Here is a 20321-nt window from a genome sequence, read left to right as displayed (position 1 = left end):
TTTGATTTTCCATTAAGCTCTCGTGATTTATTTAAATAGGTTCTGAAATACCAAATTGAAATGTGACGTGTTTGGCATGAAGGAGGATTAGGAACCAAAATATGAATTGAATAAAATCCATTTTGCAAATCTCCGGGCCTGTCCAATAAATTGCTTGGGAAACCTGCACAGAATTACCCCTTGAGTGGATTAGAGCATCGATAGGACATCTCTGTTTCACAAAACAAGGGCTTCGAGTGCCAGTTTCTTTCTAGGGGTTGTGCTTCAAGACACCAGAGCCTTTAGCTCACCTTTCCTCCAGTAGCAGATTGTTCCCTTATTCACAAACTGAAATTCAAAATATATTCAGGCGCAAGTTTAAGCATTCAATCAAGCCATAATTCCAAGACTGGTATTTGATAGAGGAAATAAATGGTCAGCATTATTCATGACCAAAGGGCAAACCCAGATGTGCAGGCACCCACTGGGCTTTTCCTGATCGGAAATTCTTTTCAAAGATCATTGAATAGATAAACAGAACTACCTTTAAAAAAAAAATAGTCCTGTGATTTTTTTTAAACAAGTTTGTACATTTCTTTGGGCCTCTGCCCTCTCATAAAACAGGGGACTGGATCCCTGGACACTGAAGCGTGGGAAGGACTATCACGAGATTAAATTTAAGGCTCATTGCAGGTGCCCAGACCAGGCTTAACCAGGGCAAGGGAAATTTGTGGGGGAAGTGAGAGCCCCCTGAGATTTGGAGGGTGCATTTGTGTTGGGAAAAGAAGAGCCCAGTGAAGGGCCAGCATGTGCAAAGGCCCAGAGGTAGAAGATGCATATCCAGGAACTGGAACTAGCTTATGGTGGCCAGTGCAGGTAAAATGTGCCCCGGGAGAGAGAGCAGAGGCCACGCAGGAAGGAAGAGCTCGGTCCAGGAAGAGCTGAAAACCGAAGGCAATGGGTCTAGATTATTCTGAAGCAAATAGACAATGGCAGAGGCATATTTTCTTCTTCCAAAGTTCCCGAGGGGAGACAGGACCAGAGGTTAAACCAAAGGCTGTCACACTGTTGGGCAAGCTCTATACAGCACGACCGTGCCTGACCAAGGTGGCCAGCCAGGCAGACACCGCAGAGGCCACGCTGGCCCAAGGGCGCCCTGGGGAGGAGGAAGCCTGGGGGCAGCCTCCACAGAGGGGGCGCAGGAGGCTGTTTCACAGTGAGGAAGGGTGGACTCCACGTAGTAAAGACACGGAAACGACAGAATTGGGTGGCTGATGGGATGCTGGTGGCAAGAAAGAGGAAGGGGACAAGCCTGAGCCCCACTCTCTGGTTTGTGCGGCCGAGCGGAGGCCCGCCCATGAGGTCCACGGAGTAAGATGCAAACTGCGAGCCCCTGACAGTCGGGACCGCCTGGCGGGCCTGCCGGGACTTCCGCCCCCTGCGCCCCGAGGACCAGCTTCCCTCCGCACGGCCCTTCAGGTCAAGAGGAGCAAACGCGAGTCTTCTGAGCTGCGAGGGTGGCTTTCACTTCCCCGCCGCCCGTGAAGTCACTCCCACAAGCCAAGCTCGCCCCGCTGCGGGAACCAGCGGGCACAGCGCCCTCTCGCGGCCACAAGCCCCACCGCTTCGCTGTGCTCCGGACGCAGCCTCCCGGAGGCCCTGCGGGGCCTCCTCGCCACAGGTGGTGGCTTTGTGACACCTGAACTGCCGCCAGCTTCATCTGCCCAACTCTTTGTTCACCTGTCCCTGTCGCCTTGGGACAGTGCTATAGTTTGAATCTGGAATGTCCCCCAAGGCCCATGTGTTAAAGGCTCGGTCCCAGGCCAGGTGCTTTGGGGAGATGGTGGAACTGGAGGTGTGGCCTAGTGGTTTGTGGGAATCAGACTCCATCCCGCCCTGCCTCCCTCTTTCTCTCTGTATATATTCTCTCTCTCTCTCTCTCTCTCTCTCTCTCTCTCTCTCTCTCTCTCTCTCTCTTTCTCTTTCTCTCCCCCCCCCTCCCTCCCTCCTTGACTGAGAGGTGACTGACTGCTCTGCCCTGTGATCCTGGCCATGATGTGCTGCCACAACCTAAAAGCACCAAGACTAATCAATCATGGACTGAAACCAACATCTGAGCCAAAATCAACCTTTTCTCTTTATAAGTTGATTATGTCAGGAATTTGTTACAGTGACTGACAGCTGACTAACCCAGGAGGGAATCTCCCCATCACTGAACGGGTAAGGAAGAGGAGATTAACACAAAGAAAATTCTCTTATTAAGTCTATTAAGGAGCCTAGAGTGAGGAGCAGGTGGTGAATGGGTTTCCATTTTGCGAGGTCCACCCTTTCTACTTCTTTTGTCCCCTCCTTCCAGCAAAGTCCAAAGGCTCCCAACTGAAAGTCGCTGCCTTAGTAAACCCAGCCAGCAGGCTTCTCTCTGCTCAAACCCCACGGCCACTCTGAGAGCCGGGCGCCTCACGATGGTACAATGGGATTGCTCCCTGGCCACTGAGACCTTCGGGGGCTGAGTGTTAGGACACTAGGTTCAGGTCTGCGTCTTGAATCGTGGGCATCGTGTGTTGAAGATGAGGCAGGCTGAGTTGCCCAGCTCCACGGTCAGCAACCAGGACAAGGGCTTGGGCCGGTGAGCGGCGCCCACACGTGTTCCCTGCCAGGCTGGGAGATGAGCTGGGTGGTGCCCGGATGGCTGAGCCCAGGATGGTGCATGGTGGCTAGCAGCATCTCCCGGCGGGTGGCCCCTTCTGCGTGCTGGGGGGAAGTGTGGTGGGGCAGGGGACGGCGGCAGGAAAAGCTGTTTGAATGGGAAATGTCCAGGCTAGAACCAGGTCACCTTCCAGCTATGGAGGAGGAAGCTTCTGACACTACCTGAGAGCCCACAGCCCGGCCCTGTGATGGGGAAGCACGTGGATTTTTGAAAAAAAGGAGTTGCACAGATGGAGTATTATTATTATTATTCTCTTTTTACTTACTCTGATACCCAGACATCTGGGAGAATTGTTCCTGGAACGTTAAGTATAAATAATAATCGCATAAGCGTTACTGAGGCTGTGAGCTTCCCGATACTATTCTGAGGGTTTTCCAAGTAGGCGTTCATTCGTTTCTCACAACATCCCTGGGAAAGAGATGCCATTCAGTTCTTCATTTCATCCAATAAGACATCTGATGCACAGAGACATCAAGTGACACAACCAAGGTCACACAGTGCCCTGGCTCCAAGCCTGTGCACTTAAACACTACCCCTAATCGTCTTTCAGAGCTCGGAGCCACGGTCTGTTTATCTCAGCTTTGCCATGTCCGCGTAGGGGACACGGAGATCATGTTACTGAATGAATGAAGGAAATCTTATTTACTAAAACATCCATAATATCTGGGTGACCTTTAGCCAGTTTTACACAAAGTCATAAGCAGATTTAAGAGAACAGCAACAAGGTATTGGCCCCAAAAGACCCTGGCCCGTCTCCCACCACTCTGTCATTATGTCTGGGGCTCGTCGTCATTGCTTTTATTTGTCCTGGAGGCTTTTGCTTTGGGGAGCCTCCTGTTGAAGGAGGGGAGGCCTCACACGGGGCGGAGGCAGGACAGATGGAGCCCCGCCCACCCGGGCTACGGTGTTACCGCGCAACAGCGCCCCCGTGAGGCCGGCCTGGCGGTGGCAGCCGAGAGTCCCTGAGGCCCTCAGCTCTGCAGGAGGGGACAGGGAAGAGGGCAAGGCTGGCCTCCTGTTCCCCCGGCCCACACGGGCAGCCCCCGTGGAAGTCTGGAGGCTGCTTTTTCTTACAGAAGGAAATTGCCGTTTCTCAGGACTGGGGGGCCCGCGAGAGCAGCGTGGCTCCAAACCCTCCCCCGAGCTGGCAGGCAGTGTCTTCCGGCCTCACCTTCAGGCTGTCCTTGGCGGACCCTTGCTGAAGGGCGAGGCTAGGCAGGGCCACCTGAGGGCCAAGGAAGGGCGTGTTCATCCCAAAGCAGGGATTCGGGAGATGGAGTCCCACGCCCAGGAGCAGATAGGGGCGGCCCCTCCACCCCGCAGCTGGCCCCCGGCCCCGCTGCACTGCCGCGCCTGTCCCCTTACCTGGTACCCACTCTGCGGTCCAGGGCGGTGCCGGTCCAGGCGGCCAGGCCCTTCCTGGTGGTCTCACCAGGGGGTGGAAGGGTTCTTGGGAAGTCCCTGCCGTGACTCGGTAATGCGGGCCGTGGCCTCGCGGGTTCTGGAACGTTCTGTGGCTGCCAGGCCCACCGTGGGGTCGCCTCCGCTCTCCGCCTTTGGTCTGATGCTCAGCAGCTGCGTTTACCATGACGACCACACTGAACGTCCCCCAAAGCCCTTTGTCTTACTCTGAGTGGAGGCAAGTGGGCCCTTCCAGACGGGGACGGGTCTCCGCCCCGCCACCAGGCTGGCCCCTGTGGTTACACCAACCAGCTCCAGCCTAGGCTCGAGCCAGCTCCGTCGGGGCAACGCTGTGACCGATTCGAAGGTCACCACGTTCACAGACCTGCCCAGGGAGCCCACAGGTGACTGCGACTGGACTGCCCAGCCAGGAAGAAACCCGCCGCACCCCCAAAATCGGGTGATCGACATGCGATCTGACCTGACGAGAGCCCGCCTGGGAACCGGCTCTGTCCTTCCCAGGGAGAGTCTGCCTATCATCAGGAGCTCAGCCCTGGGTATGTCCCTCGCTGCTTTTGGGGTGTGTACACCTTTGGTTTGTTGTCCTTTAATAAATCTTCACTTGGGCCTTGTTTTGGACATCAGAACCCACCTGGGCTGAGTTGAAGTCCCTTAGAGGGACCTCCTCGGACCCCTGCCTGGCAACAAAGTAATCCTCACAACCATTTTATAAGGTAGTATTTTTCTTATTTTTCCACTGAAGAACCAGGCCCAGAGAAGTTAAGTAATCTACCTAAAGTCACACACAGCTAGTCATCAGCGGGATTGGGACTCAGTTGGTACTGCTTCCTCCAACATCAGGTGTTTCTTTTCCAACCCCTAGCTCCAAAACAGAGTGGCCAGGTTTTGGTTTTTGTTTGTCCATTGATTGATTGTCTATTGGTTGATTATTGTGTTGTGTTTTTTCCCAGTATGTAATGGACAACCTCAAACACACAAAGTCCAGAGAATGGAACAGTGGTGTGCTGGACGGAGCCAGTGGTTTTACCACCAGCTCCCACAACCAGAGTGCTAAGTATTCAGGAAGTTTTTGAGATGCCTGTCAAACTATTGGTAGCTTGAAATTGGCCATGGTGGGAATCCTGAAAACATTGGCAAATGGCCTACATGTGACGCTTCCCACGTCCCAGCCTCCTGGCCACATGTGTCCCTATCCACACTTCCCAGAGTCGCCAGTCAGCTGGCCAAGCTTGTTCTGCCCCCCCCCCCCGTACCCACTGCTTTCTCTCTTTGATGCAAACCCCAGACATCTTATCATTCTATCTGTACATACTTCAAATGCATCTCTAGATCACCAGGACCCTCCATTTAGCCACCCAAAATGCCATTTCTATACCTAAAACCCCTAGAATCTTTTAATATCATCAAATGCCCAACAGAATAGATTTGTACAGTTAGTTGGACTCAGGATCAAAATAAGGGTCACACAGTACTCTTGGTGAGAAAGCCCCACATCCCTTTTGCCCAACAGGTTTCAAGTTTAATTTGCCGGGGCTGCAGGAACCAAGCACAACAAACCCGGGTGGATGACACAACAGAAATGCGTGTCCCTCGGCTGTCTGGACGCTGGGAGTCCAGGATGAACCATGGGCGCGCCTGCTTCCTCCTGAGCGCTGTGAGGGCCAACCTGTGCTGGGTTCTGGTGTTTGCTGGCTGTCTCTGGTGTTCCATGGCCGGTGGACACATGGCCCTGCCTTTGTCTTTGTCTCCCCCTCCCACTCCCCCTCCCCCTCCCCCGCACCCTCTCTGTGTGTCTGCTCCAAAGTCCCCCTTCTTAGAGGACACCAGTCAAGTTGGATGCACGACTTGGCTTTAACTTGAATACCTCTGTAAAGACCCTGTTTCCAACTAAGGTCACTTCTGAGATTAGGTAAATCAAAGCTTCGACAAATGAATTTGGGGCAAAGCCAACTTGATCCATAATAGTTTTTTGGTTTTTGGTTTTTGGTTTTTTCCCCTATTTCCTTGTGATTCAGTTGTTGAAGAACCAAGACAGTGTTGAACTTCTGGCTTTTCCTGATTTCTTCCACTTAATCTCAGTCATAACATGTTTCTCTGTCCCTCTGGATTTCCTGTAGACTGATAGGGAGACCCAGTCCCATGACCAGGTTAAGATATGGTTATTTTAGCAAGAATGCGCTAGGAGAAGCTCAACGCCTGGGCCTCGCTCTGGTGACACCAAGGCCCAGTCACAGGCTACCGACTCTCCACATCAGCCTTCCATTTAATGGCTTCAGTAGCCCTTAATGAACATGGCTCAGATCTATTATATCGTTGGGATTGAAAGCTGTCATCTTTAATTGCTATTTCTGCATGTGTTATCTGAAATTCTTCCACAAAGAACATTCTGCTCGCTTACTCTGAAGTCCAGTTCGTACCAGCAAGACAGGATGAAGAGTTCCTTCATTTCCTTTATTTATTGGTCTTCAAAATAATGAGTTGGTGCCTGAGCATCTTCCACAGAGGAACCATGAGGGCAATTTATTAGTACTATAATTAGCTCATGGACTTTGACATATGGATTCATTGCTGTTATTCTGTTACTTGTAGTAATTATCAACTTTTTGATGCTCAAATTTTCCCAACTTTGCCCACCAAGAGCACCTTCAGGTTGGCTCCAGAATTCTTCCGACGCAACTCTAAAAGTCTCTGAAGGTGTCCTTGGCTTCGGTAGATCAGTGAGTTCTAGGTTCATCTCGCACACTTCTTTTCTCAGACATGCAATTAGCTATTTCTCCAAGGAACACTGGTGCCTTTTATGGGAAACTGGCCTTTAGAGCCAAATATCTGAAAGCTAGCAATACTTATTTGTAGATTATTTATAGAGCTTTTAGTTATGAACTAATGGGAAATACTTTTACAAAAGAAAATATATCAGGAGTTCATGTCATTTGACCACTTAAATTTAGAACTACAGGGTTTTGCATAAATTGTTTAATTTTATACTTGCACCTCTTTTTAAACTGAATGTCTTAGTTCCTAATAATGTTAATGTAATTTAATTATCTTTTCTTTTTTTTTTTTTTTTTTTTTTTGCGGTGCTGGGGTTCGAACCCAGGGCCTTGTGCTTGCAAGGCAAGCACTCTACCGACTGAGCTAGCTCCCCAGCCCCGTAATTTAATTATCTACGTGCGCGCACACACACACAAATATACACACATACATGTTTCAAATGAACACTACCAATATTATTAGCAAATAAAAATACTTAGTAAATTTTATTAGTAAATATATTTAGTAAGTTGTCGGGGTCTTAAGCCCCCTTGCCCTTCTCGACCAGCGGCAAGGGAAGGGGACACTCCCCAACAAGGTCAGATCAGGATAGGTAGGGCCGACTGACCGCCCGCACCCAGCCCTCTAGGCGGAGGACAATCAGACGCATCAGGGAGACCTGTCACAGCAGGAACTCGTTTATTGAGGAAATCCCACAGCTTTTATGTAGGGTGGGGGCTTTTATGTAGGCGGGAACCAATCAGCTTAAAGGTCAGCAAGGCAGGGGGGTCACGCAGGCGAGAGTCCCATTGGACTATATGGCAAGCACGAGCTGATCACCTTCGAGGAACTGTCGTTAACCAATCCCTGAGGGTGGTCCGGTTTATCTCATGAACCTTTGAAACCGCCTTTGAGCCTTGATCTTGCTCACTCGCCAGGGAGTAAGGAGTCAGCCTGAGTTAGTTAACGTGTCATTAGTCCCTACAGTAAGTATTACTATTGAACACTATTTAAACTTTGTTCATAGTTGATTGATCCCTTAAGGTGTAACCTGCTAGGAGTGTACACTTAATCACAATGCTTCAAGGTCACATGAAATCGTTCCTTTCTGTTGACCCATCTAACTCAACTATTAAGTTAACAAGGCTATTGTTCCACTTTGCTTTTGTTTCTTTTTAAGTCCAAAGGAGCAGGAAGAAAATTTTGCTTTTAGTTTTTAAAGATTGCTCTCTCCTTTTTTGGGGGGTAGGGGTTGCCTGGGATTGAACTCAGGGGCGCTCAATCACTGAGCCCCATCCCCAGCCCTGTTTTGTATTTTATTTAGAGACAGGATCTCACTGAGTTGCTTAGCACCTCGCTTTTGTTGAGGCTGGTTTTGAACTCACGATCCTCCTGCCTCAGCCTCCCGCTGGGATTACAGGGTGCGCCACCGCACCCAATTTCTACTTTGATTTAATTTTGTTTTGTGACTATATTAAACATTGACGTGGGCGGAAAACCAAATCAACAAAATGAGCTCAATTCAGAGGCTCCCACTCTCTGACCTCCCCTCTGGCTTCATCCACCATGAAAAATTTCCAGCACGTAGCAGTGTGGATGTGTTTCCCCTTTTTCACATACTTCAGCATTTTATCATGAAACCACACTTTCACTTCATGTCTCCCAAGAACACTCTAGAGAGTTGAGAGTTAAGGTCTTGTTTTTAATAGCCACTTCCATCATCAAGCCCCAAAACATTTTTTTACCACAGCATTTCTAAGGTCAACAGAAAAACGGAATGTCCCCACTGATGTCCGAAGTTTTTCTTAAGTAAAAAAAAAAACCGCCAGCTCCAACTTCCTTAGGCAGCTTCTGAAGCTCTCGGCTTTCCAAATAACCTTGTGGGCAATGTCCCCTGTCCCCATTCAAACAGAAGATGAATACCAATACGTGCTGTTGGTCCTGTGGCTCCCTGACATTTGCAAGATGCATGGGGAACCACAGGACAGGGACTCAGTGGACAGGCGGGGCTGGGCTCTGGCCTGCACTCACAGCTTCCTAGAATCGGGGGTAAGTTAATTCCTTCCTAAAAGGTTCACAGGAGAAACCAGTCACACCAGGTGAGTTCAGGGCCAGGAACAGGGTCTGGCAGGCAGCGGTACTAAAAACGGCAGGGCCGTGGTTGTTATTTGCATAAGCTCTTCCCACACTCTGTTCCACCTCGCCCCAGCAGTCCTCTGAGCTGGGTATCCTAGCTGGCACCGTCTAGTTTTAGGTTCAACTTATGACTCAGTGATACTGATGCTAATAGGCTGTGGAAATTTAGGTGCCTCTTGTATAATCCACACCTCTGACACAGTGTCTTTGTTCTGGAGTTGAACCCTGGTTTCACTACATACATTGAGGGGCTTTTAACCGCAGGATAGCTGCTTCTCTGTCCCACTGCTCATATTTCCAATTACTTTACATCATGCTTGGTCCTTAATCAAGAGCCAACCAACAGTTCAAGCAGGATCGCCGGAGTAATGAATGAGCCCATGGACAATAGTCTGATATGTGTAGAAGAGAAACCTCATTTTTTTAAAATATATTATTTGACTTCTATTTGAAACATTCCTTTTAACTAGACCATTCCCTTGACTCAGAAGACATTTTCTTTTCAAATATTCTCCCTTTAACCTCTTCTACAATGACAAGAAATTATCAAAGAGATCAAGGAGTATTTTTGGACAGACACATTCCAAGACATTAAAACCAGCATTGTGTGTGTGTGTGTGTGTGTGTGTGTGTGTGTGGTGTCTTTTCTCAGTGAATTTCCTTCAGCCTGGTGGTTCTTAGGCTCATCTGCACTTTAGAATCCCAGGGAAGAGAGAATTTAAAAGCTGATGTCCAGCAGGGAAGGGCTGGGGAGAGAGATTGGTCAAATTATATTGTTATGTTGTGTGCATGTACGAATATGTGCCAACAAATCCCATCATTATGTACAACTATGATAAGCCAATAAAAAATGTGGAAAAATAATAAAGAAGAGGATTGCAACCTGTGGAAGGGGTGGGGGTGATACCGCCGTTTACCGGTGACGAGTTCTGCTCCTTCTAATGTTGAAGTCTGAACACTAGAGAAGCACGCCAAGGCAAGCATATTAAGCAGGTTTTATTTAAAGGTAATAATACAGACTTCTCCCGGCAGGAAGAAGGGGGCCATGGCTGATGTTCTAAAGTCCCCAGAAGTGTGCTCACCCTACATCTTTTATAGGTTAAAGTTTCTTTTGTTCTCCAGTTTTCTCCCCCCTTATCTCTCCTTCCTGCCTATGTGACTAGGCCTGGTTTTTCATTAAGTGAAAAACCATGGGCAGGGGGAGGACCAGGGTGATTCAGGCCGACAAGGGCCCAGGGGGCACCAATTATGAGCTCCTTGCTTGCAGTCCTTGATAAGGGCAGGTAAATTTGGTCATCAATGGGCTCCGGAGATCCTTGACATTCCATTCTTCCAGGGGCAGTCTCCAACTTCCAGAGGCAGATGGCTTCGTGGCTTCATTTCCTCGAATTGACCCGATTCCCTATTTCCACACTAACTACCTGTCCTTAATTCTGGCTTCAGGGGGACTGGTGCCAAGCTGAGCCGTGGACCAGCCCCACACCAGCGCTGCTCTGGCCCCATCCCAGGCCATCGAACTGCCCGAGCAGATGTGAGAACCCGTGTAGTTGGCTGGCTTGCTCACAACTGCAGGGTCGATAGAGGTGAAGTCCAGTCCTTGACCCTGTAACCCTCACAAACTTGGGAGCTTAAGTCCACAGTAACCAATCTGGCACATTCCGAACTTCTGGAGTCTGCAGATTCCAGTTGGTCCCTCAAAGAGGAAACTGTACTGAAAAAGCTGTTCCCAGAGCTTAGGGGAGGCCTCCCTGGCCTCAAAACGTCAGGACATTGCCAGCAGCAGTGCCTCAGGGAACTTCTCTGGGGCCTTCGGGAGACCCAGGGTGGGGGCCCGGGCAGTCTGCCAGCCAGAGCCAGCGCCCGTACAGCTCCAGCTCAGCCCCACTCCTTGGGAGCCCAGGAACTGCCAGGAGGACCAAGTGGAGGCACTGGTGGCGGGGACTTCCGCGGGCCCTCTGACACTGGGACAGGATGGCTTGCTACTGGCCCCGCATGAGGGAACCCAGCACAAGGGCTGGAAACGGAGGGCCCTCAGAGCTCTTCCCGCAGCCTCCAGAACTTTCAGAGCTTGGAACTCTTTCTGAAAAAGGGAACGTCACACAAGCCCAGGGGAAGAAAGTAGCGAGGGTTAAAACAGGCTGTGGCGCCGAAGCCCTGCCTCCACCCTCAGCCTTCTGCCTGGGCCGCTAAGGGCTCTGGAAAGGCCGTGGGAGCCCCACAGTGCCTCTGGTTCTGTCCTCAGGGAGGCCACAGTACCTCCCTGTTCCTCCACGGTCCAGGGAGACCCAGAGTAAGGGAAGGGCAGAACCACTTCCCCCGCCTCCCGTTGGCTGCTCTGCCGTGAGGTTTGTTTTTCACAAGAAAATAATTCGTCATACTTTGTCTCTATGCTAGGCCAACGGCCAGAGGAAGGCTTCTTGCTGGGGACAGCCAGGCCAGCTGGCCCCGTAAGGGAGGACAGACCCTTGGAGTGGTCACAGGGTTGCTTATCAGACTGTCCTCTCTTCCTCAGGCTACTGGGGCAGAGATTCTTGACTAAGTCAAGTCCTGTGTCCTCAGGGCTGTCTCTTTAGGACCGCCAAATCTGGCAGCCTCGCCAAGAAATAAATTATGTCAAACTGAATTAAGTTTGACCCAAAACTGCCTCCATAGAGAGTGATCTGTAACCCAACTTAGTGTGTCAACCACCTGCAACACAACGAGGAGTGTACCCTTCAAACAATAGCGGAGTCTCAGCCAATCAGAGCAGCCCAGCCTTTAGCCAGGCCTAGACTGGAGGCTGCTACAACATCTTTCTCTCTCCCCACTACTTTGGGTCTGAGTGTCCCCTGGTTCCTGAACCTTCTTTCTCTGTTAAAGTTAACTTGTTAAAACTCTGTTAAAGTTAACAAATGTCTGTCCCTGTTGTTCTTCCTTGACCTCTATTTTCATTCTCATGCAAGACTGATCAAGATAGTTTGCAGGGTGAAAACCACTGAAACAGTCCGGCCGGGGGGTTATCTCCTATGCACAGAACATCTCATGGAAACCCCAGATGATCATGTCAGCCCACTTAACATCTGCTGGGTCCTCAGAGTAGAAACAGCCTCCAGGCCTCCCTCTGAGCAGCCCTCTGGCTACACCAGATCTCGGCAGACAACTTGAGGGTGGGGGCCACATCCTGTCTATCTTTATATCTCTAACAGACAAGTGCAGATGTCCCAGGAAAGCACTTTTATGATCTCAAATGAACGAGTGCAGTTGCTACCACTTACATAGCATCTACCCCTGCAGGGCGCTATTCTAAGTGTATTGATCCTCTCAATAACCTAGAACATAAATATGATCATCATTGGTATTTGACAGACAAGGAAACTGAGGAAGAGGGAAAGCTGGCAGCTTGGCCAGAGTCACCCATTTGGTAATGAAAATGCTTTTTTGCTGCTGCATTAATGGTGTCATAATCCAGGCTAGAGGACAAGAGATGGGACAAGACATTAGGGCAGTTCTTACCTGGGGGTAGGTCCTTTGTAAGCCAGCCAGGGCTGCTTTTTCTTTGGGGGCAGAAAATTCATCAAAAAAAAAAAAAAAATCTCTCTCTCTCTCTCTCTCTCTCTCTCTCACACACACACACACACACACACACAAACACACACACAATCAAAATGCACCCTTTAAGAGTATACAGTTCAAGCCACGTGTGGTGGCACATGTCTTTAATTCTAGCTGTTCGGGAGGCTGAGGCAGGAGGATCACAAATTTGAGGGCAGCCCCAGCAACTTAGTAAGACCCTGCCTCAAAATTAAAGCGTAAAAGGACTGGGGATGTAGTTTAGTGGTAGAGAATCCCTGGGTCCAATCCCCAGTACTACAAATAATACTAATCATAATAATTTTAAAATTAAAGTGTACAATTCAGAGGATTTTTCTATATTCACAGAGTTGTCCAGCCATCACCATTATCTAACTCCAGGCCACTTATCCCAAAAAAGAGACCCCATACCCAGTAACGGCCACTCCCCTGGAAATAGGCCAATCCTATTTCCACCCCTGGAATGGTGTAATATGGGATAGAAGGCAGCCCTCCTGTTTTCTTCCTGACGTAGCTCACTTTTTCCTATCTCTTCTCAGGTAATTTTGCCCTTGTTTAAATAAACATCATGGCAGTTCATTACTTTCAAATACTTTCCTTCAACATCCCCAGGAGAGCAACTACTCCGCTGCCTTTGTCCCCTCCTAGCCATCTACAGCTGCGCCACTGTGAGGCCACGTCCTACCGCAGGGGAAAGTCGTGTTGGCTAACTCTCCTATGTGTGGTATGTTCGGAGACCTTTCTTGATGTCATCAATCTATAGTCAAGTTTATACTCATCCGAGCTCAGGGGCCAAAGCTGAAATTCAGACAAGAAAATATCAAGGGACCAGAATGACAGAAGCGGAGGCGCAGCTGGGGTTCAGAGGATGGAGATTAGAAACCAGCTGCCCAGGTCTGGCAGGTGGGGCTGTCCTGATGGCAGGGAGGGCACCCCAATCCCAGCCTGGCCCCTGCAACTCTGGGCCTCCCCACCCTCCCCCTGAGCTCTGACTCGGAACAGCTTTAGTACCCTCAAATCAAACTCCTGAGTCACAGAAGAGAGAAACCAGAAGCAGATGCTCCTAAACAAGCTTTTCAAAACAGAGGGGAAAAGGTAACTTCTTCCCCGGGACCTTCAAACACCACAGCTTACCATAACCAATCATGTGGCATGTCAATTAAAGAGCCACGTGCTCGCTTCGGCAGCACATATACTAAAATTGGAACGATACCGAGAAGATTAGCATGGCCCCCACGCAAGGATGACACGCAAATTCATGAAGTGTTCCATATTTTTGTGTGGAGATTCCTTAGAAAACTTGGAATGGACCCACCATTTGACCCAGCTATCCCACTCCTCGGCCTACACCCAAAGGACTTAAAATCAGCATACTACAGAGATACAGCCACATCAATGTTCATAGCTACTCAATTCACAATAGCCAGACTGTGGAACCAACCTAGATGTCCTTCAATTGATGAATGGATAAAGAAACTGTGGTATATATATACAATGGAATATTACTCAGCCATAAGGAATGATAAAATTATGGGATTTGCAGGCAAATGGATGAAATTAGAGAATATCATGGTAAGTGATATAAGCCAATCTCAAAAAAACAAAGGTCAAATGATCTCTCTGATAAGCGGATGATGACACATAATGGGGGATGGGAGGGGTTAGGGTTAGAGTTAGGGTTAGGGAGGGGGGCAAGAATGGAGGAAGGAAGGACTGTATAGAGGGAAAAGAGGGGTGGGTGGTGTGGGGGAAGGGGATAAATAACAGAATGAATCAAACAACATTACCCTATGTAAATTTATGATTACACAAATGGTATGCCTATACTCCATGTACAAACAGAGAAACAACATGTATCCCATTTGTTTACAATAAAAAAAAAAAAGAGTGAACTGGGAGACCAGCAACCAATGCATCACACAAGTTTTGTAAATGACACGACCAGTTTCATGATCCCTGACCTTTCGTGCACTAGAGATATTTGTTATGGAAAACAAATAAAAGTAATAAAACCATAAAAAATAAAAATAAAAAAATAAAGAGCCACGATCCCTACCTTAATGCTCCTTTTATTCATTCATTCATAACTTATCTATTTATTGACCTTTGCAGTGCTCAGGACTGACCCCAGGAACTTGCCTGCCTTATCATTGGTCTACATGCCCAACCTGGAGATAACCATATTGTTGTGCCTTTCTTTTCCCCACCTTGTGACAAGGGTCACTACGTTTCCCAGGCTGGTCTTGAACTCCTGTGTTCAAGTGATCCTCCTGCCTCAACCTCCAGAGTATCTGGGATTATGGCGCACACCACCTCACCCAGCTTCAATGCATTTTAAATAATAAACTTTTTTGAGAATAATTTCAGATGCACAGAAATGTGGGGAAGATAGTGTAGAATCCCAGCATCTCTCCATCATTGTTTTCCCCTAATCTTCTTCCTGTGGTACTTTCTCTAAAGAAAAAAATTAACATTGGTGCATTGCTATTACCTAAACTCAGACAGTATTTACAGTTTTCTGGGTTTCCCATTAATGTCCTTACTCAGTTTCCATGTCACTAGAGGTTCACAGAGTTCCCAAAGAGGGGACCTCACTTCAGTACGAGCAGGGTTCTTGGCTTACATGATGGAAAAGCATTTCAGTATGCACTTGTCAGAGGCACAGGAAAGGTGTAATGTAATACAAAGCTGCTCCCCCACCCTTTACCTTGCATCACAACCTAGCTTGTCAGTCTGAAAGCTGCTCTCCCCACCCCCTTCCGCTGCAGCCATTTCCCCGCCTCCCAACTACTGTCAGTCTGTGAACATCCTAGCTAGCTATTGGTTCATCAGTCAGCTTGCAAGTATCCTTCTCCGTTATTGGTCCCCTGTTAGCCCTGAGGCTTGCTTTCTCTCCCATTGACTCACTTTCTTTCTCTCTCCTCCTTGCTTTTCCACTCTCACTAGCACACACCTTTTCTCTTTTCCTCTCATTTTCTCTCTTACCCTGCAGGGAGACACTTTGTTTGCTTAATAAACTCCCTTATGTGATTTCCCATGTCTGGCATTGTTTTCATGGGTTTCTTACAAAAAGTTTATTGGGGGGAGCAGAGATGCATTCAGGTAATCATTTCCAGAGGAAGAGACTGCAACCCCTCCGTGGACTGTTAATAGAGTAGGTAGGGGCTGGACTGGAGGCGGAGCCAGGACAGAGCTTCATCATTTGGTACCAGTTCTCCAGCACTCATGCAGACCCCCATGCTACTTTTGGTAGGCAAGGCCATGGGGTCAAGGGCATGGGTCAAGTGCATGGGTCAAGGGTGCAGGCTAAGGGCATGGGCTGGGTTGCTCAGGAATGTTTGTTTTGCATTTCAAAGTTTCATGGGAGTTTCCAGCAGCTCCTGAGCACTTCTCTTTTGAGACTCAGTCTCTCTTTGCTTTTCTGTTTTCCTGAATTCCTAGCTCAGACTTCATGGTCCCATCTCCTTAGGCTTCTCCAGCCTCTTCCAGTTTGTCAGTCTCTTCCTTATTTTCATGACTTCGCCATCTACAGGCGTTCTGATTCATACAATGTGCCTCAATTTGGATTTGTCTACTAATTTCCTTCATGATGAGTCTGGGGCCATCTGGATAGACTGACCCCATAAATCTGGGCCGTCCAAGAATCCAGATTCTTAACTCTGCTCCAAGTGCACCTGATACAAGTGGCCTCTACCAGCCCTTTGAGAAACACTGCCAGATGCAACATCACTAGACGAACCACAGGTGGGTTAAAAGATGAAAAAGTCTAAAATATTACAAGCTGCTTTTAAAAATCAGGAATCATTTAATAAAACTTTTTTTAAAAATCCACAGAGAATGATGCTTTCCTCTGATATGGAACATCAGCAAATAAAGATTGACACATTAAAGCATGTAAAATAGACTCTTTTATAATAAAAATTATTTGCCGCAAATATGCAAGCAAAGAATTAATACCTATCATGAAGTCCTAATAAATTGAAGTCACCTGCTAGAGAAATTGAGAAAGACGTGGAAAGATAATCTCTCAAAGTAAAAACACAAACTGAAAACAGATATTTGGGAAATGTGTCATCTCATTGGTAAGCAGATGTGAACGGAAAGAAAAATCATGCAATGCCCAGGAACAACTGCAACTCCTGAGTGTCAGACCATGGGTTAGGCTGTGACCCAGGCCTTTGCAAAATGAGGGCAAAACGCAAGCACTGAGAAAACTAGCACTAAATTGTGTGACTCCGCCCTGGCTCCACCCCTAGTCCCGCCCCTAGCAACAGTCCCTTGATAAATATTGACAGCCCACACAACGGGTTGCTGAGTGTCTCCCTTGAAAGTCTTCCTTGCTTCACTCCAAAGTCCTTTTCCTTGCGATCACCTCATTCTCCCTTGAGTATTTATCTGTTTTCCTAAATAAACCTCTGTCTATGCCTCTGGGGGGGTGGGGGAGAGAGAAGGAAATATACCCTCTGAATTAGCAAAGCTCTTCTGATCATAGGACCTTGAGCTGTGAATGTGATGAAATCAGAGCCTCCTCAATGCTGCTGACATTGTCCATTGGTCCTGACACTGTCAGTTTGCAAAATAGTCTGATAATATGTATTTACTTAAACAAAATATTTATATTCCATGCTTTATTACAAAATTCATGAGAATTTATCCTTAACACAAATGAAGAAAAAAACTCTATAAAGGAAATATTTCAAAGTAGCAAAAATTGGAAAAGACATACTTTGTAACAATGACAGCATAATTATGAAGTTATTGCATATTATCTCCATGCAGGTAGCTACTTGATACAAAGACTACAGGCACCATGAGAAAATGTACACAATATTAGATCAAAATGATATGAACTATATAAAAAAAACTTTACATACTTTTGCATGAAAATGTTTATGTATGGGCAAAAAATAAAAGGACGCTTACCAAAATGAAATGTTAAAGTTATGAAAGATTCTACATCTTCTGAGCTGGCCTTCATTTATTCATTTGTTTTTGGTCTCTATCATCTCAAAAAATAAAGACAAACGAGGTCCTTCCATCAGGCCACGCTCCTGCTGCCTCTGAAGTATTTGCTGGCGTCTGAATTGACAGGCGTCATGGGCCTGGAAGAGGTGAGCACATGTCCAGTTTATCACTGGAGACGGCCCATGAGCTTTTAAAAATATCCCTTTGGACTTTCTTGGTAACGGGGATGGGATTAGGGAATGGGCAGGTGTGTCTGAATTACATTGAGAATTTCCCTTTTTTCAAGGAATCTTTGGGATAACTGTATGAAAATTACAAATGGATTCCATAGCAGCCCTTCCCTTCCTTCTGTCCCCATCTGCTGGCCCTGGGCTAAGTCCTCACCTCATGATACCCAGGCCTAATTTGGAGAGTGGATGGTGGTGGGGACAGCTTGCTAAGCTGGCTGCAGCCAGGAGGTTGCTCTCCTCCCGGGAACCCCGGAAGTCACAACCCCCGCCCCGCTTCCCACCTCTGTGCACATCAGCAGAGCAGAAGCCACAGAGGGGACTTCTGCCCACAAGTGGCCATCAGGCCTATACTGAGGTTTTCCATGAGGCTAAACTCCTACAGGTTGAATAAGTGCCAATGACACTATTAACTCAGAGGAGGGGCATCTAAAGGAAGCACGACGAGACATTTTACTTTGTGATTCATGAGTATCATTAAGACATCTCCCTGGATACAAGATGCCCCCAAAAGAATGGCATTAAAATATTCCAAGATGGACCGACGGTTTTCTACCAGTGAAAGTATATTTTCATCCATCTTAAACTACATACTGAAAATGCTTGCACAAGTTTGCTTCCGGTTGACTGAGACATTTCTATGGAGATGTGACAGCCTTCCATCCTCTTCACCCTTTTGATTTTAACACTTACTCTACTCCAGAAAGGATTCGTTTGGCCTTGAACACTAACTAGGAATCAGCCCTTTCCCTACAGAACACAAATCCGTGGGTTTACCGATACATCCTGGAAAGGAACACAGTGAAGCTGAGCTCCCTGTTGGGGTCAGCAGTTTCTGTCCAGGAGGCTGACTCAGCCCAATATTCACTGTCACTTGTACCCAAGACCGAATGGTGAGAAAAGGACGCTGTGCTCAGAATAGGCCCTGCAACCAGGGCCCACGTCTTGCATTCCAGAAAACCGAAAGGCCGGAGGAAAGGCAGATATTGAGACCAAGGTGGCCGGCTCGCGTGGCAGCCCCCGTCTGCAATCTGCACACTGGTGAGTTCTCCTTAATACCTTAGCTAACAGGGCGCCCAGCCCCCTGTGGTCCAGTGAACACAAGCCGGCAATGTGCTCAGACTCTCTAAGGCAGAGGCTCATTACACTAAGGTCCATTTACAGAGCCTCGGGCTCTGTGAAGATAGGTGGGGAAATGACACAGCTACTTTTATTAGCTTCTAATTGAAATTTAACGTTTCCTCAATTAAGAAAATGGGTCCTGAACCACAATAGCATGAGGAGTTCCTGGGGCTTTGTCACCAATGGAAATCACCAATATTTTCAGATCATGTTACATCCCAGAGACCTGGAAATACCAATTACGTTCATCGCTGCTTCATTGGGTCACTACCAGGGCTTGCCATTCAACGCCCCAGGAAAGAGGCACATGGTCATGGGCCGAACATCTCCCACCTTCCTACTACCCAGATTTATTTGCTGAAATCCCACCCTGCAACGTGGCATAGGGCCTTGGGGGGGGTGATCAAGTTTAGATAAGAGGGTGGGGCCACGGTGGGAGGAGAGCCCTGGTGGGAAGAGCAAGAGACACCAGAGCCCCTGTCCCTGCCACAGGGACGCAGAGAGCAGGCAGCGCCCCCAAGCCTGGAAGTGGGCCCTGGCCAGGAAATGAATCTGGGGGCACCTTGACCTTGGACTTACATCCCCCAGAGCTGCGAGAAATAACCATCTGCTAGTTATGCTCCCATCTGTGGAATTTTCTTATAGCAGAACACTTACTAGTGCTTGGACTAGACACACACCAGCACAGTTTTAAAGAACACATAGTCCATTTCCTTTATGATCCTATGTATTCCCTCTTCTGCACTGGAAGGTGTTCAAAAAATGAATGAATTATATTCCCCAGGGGGTCCATCGCCCAGTGGAGATCACGAAGAAGACCCCGCGTCCCCCGTCGTGGTCACAGCGCTCCTTCATCTCCGGGTGAGGACAGCAGCTAGGACGCGGTGGTGACGGGCAGTTGTGTGTGCTTGGCCTGTCCCTGTAGGCCAGCGCCTGCACTCCCGCCTGTCACAGACGGCACTGACGCAGCCAGCTGAGAAGTGAGTGCTGTCTGGGGAAGGGACCCACGCAGAACCTGGAGGAAGCTCCCAAGCCCACGTCCTTCCCAGGACGGGGTGGACCCACTGGAAAGCCGCCCTTTACTAAGGAGGAACGTTAAGTCTTCTGACTCACTGTGATGAGTTCATTTGGAATTTAAAACAAAACAAAACAAACAAACAAAAAACAGATGACCCTTGAGCCCTGTACTACAACATCAAGGCTTATTTTTAAAGCACATTCTCTCGTGTTTCTTCTCTCTCTCTCTCTTTCTCTCTCTCTCTCCTTCCTTATTTTAAGAGCTGCCAAAAGTTTAATCTTAATGTTATTGGAGGATAACCCACTTACAGAAATAGGAAGCTGGGCATCTAAAATAAATACCTTTGATTTTGAAGTACATTATCGTGTTGATCCACAGTGCTCAGACTCAAGAGCTTGCTTTTTGAGGGTTTGGGCCTGACTTT

General features: G+C 48.1%; 1 non-coding gene across 1 annotated transcript; it reads left to right on the top strand.

Annotated features, from left to right (window-relative positions):
• Nucleotides 1-13736: 13736 nt before the first annotated feature.
• LOC124989862 (U6 spliceosomal RNA) lies at nt 13737-13843 on the top strand. Its single transcript, XR_007109671.1, has one exon. It is a non-coding gene; the product is annotated as a U6 spliceosomal RNA (small nuclear RNA).
• The last annotated feature ends 6478 nt before the right edge of the window (nt 13844-20321 follow it).

This window comes from Sciurus carolinensis, chromosome 7 (assembly GCF_902686445.1).
Source record: "Sciurus carolinensis chromosome 7, mSciCar1.2, whole genome shotgun sequence".
Classification (NCBI taxonomy): domain Eukaryota; kingdom Metazoa; phylum Chordata; class Mammalia; order Rodentia; family Sciuridae; genus Sciurus; species Sciurus carolinensis.
This window is presented reverse-complemented; position numbering and strand designations above follow the sequence as displayed.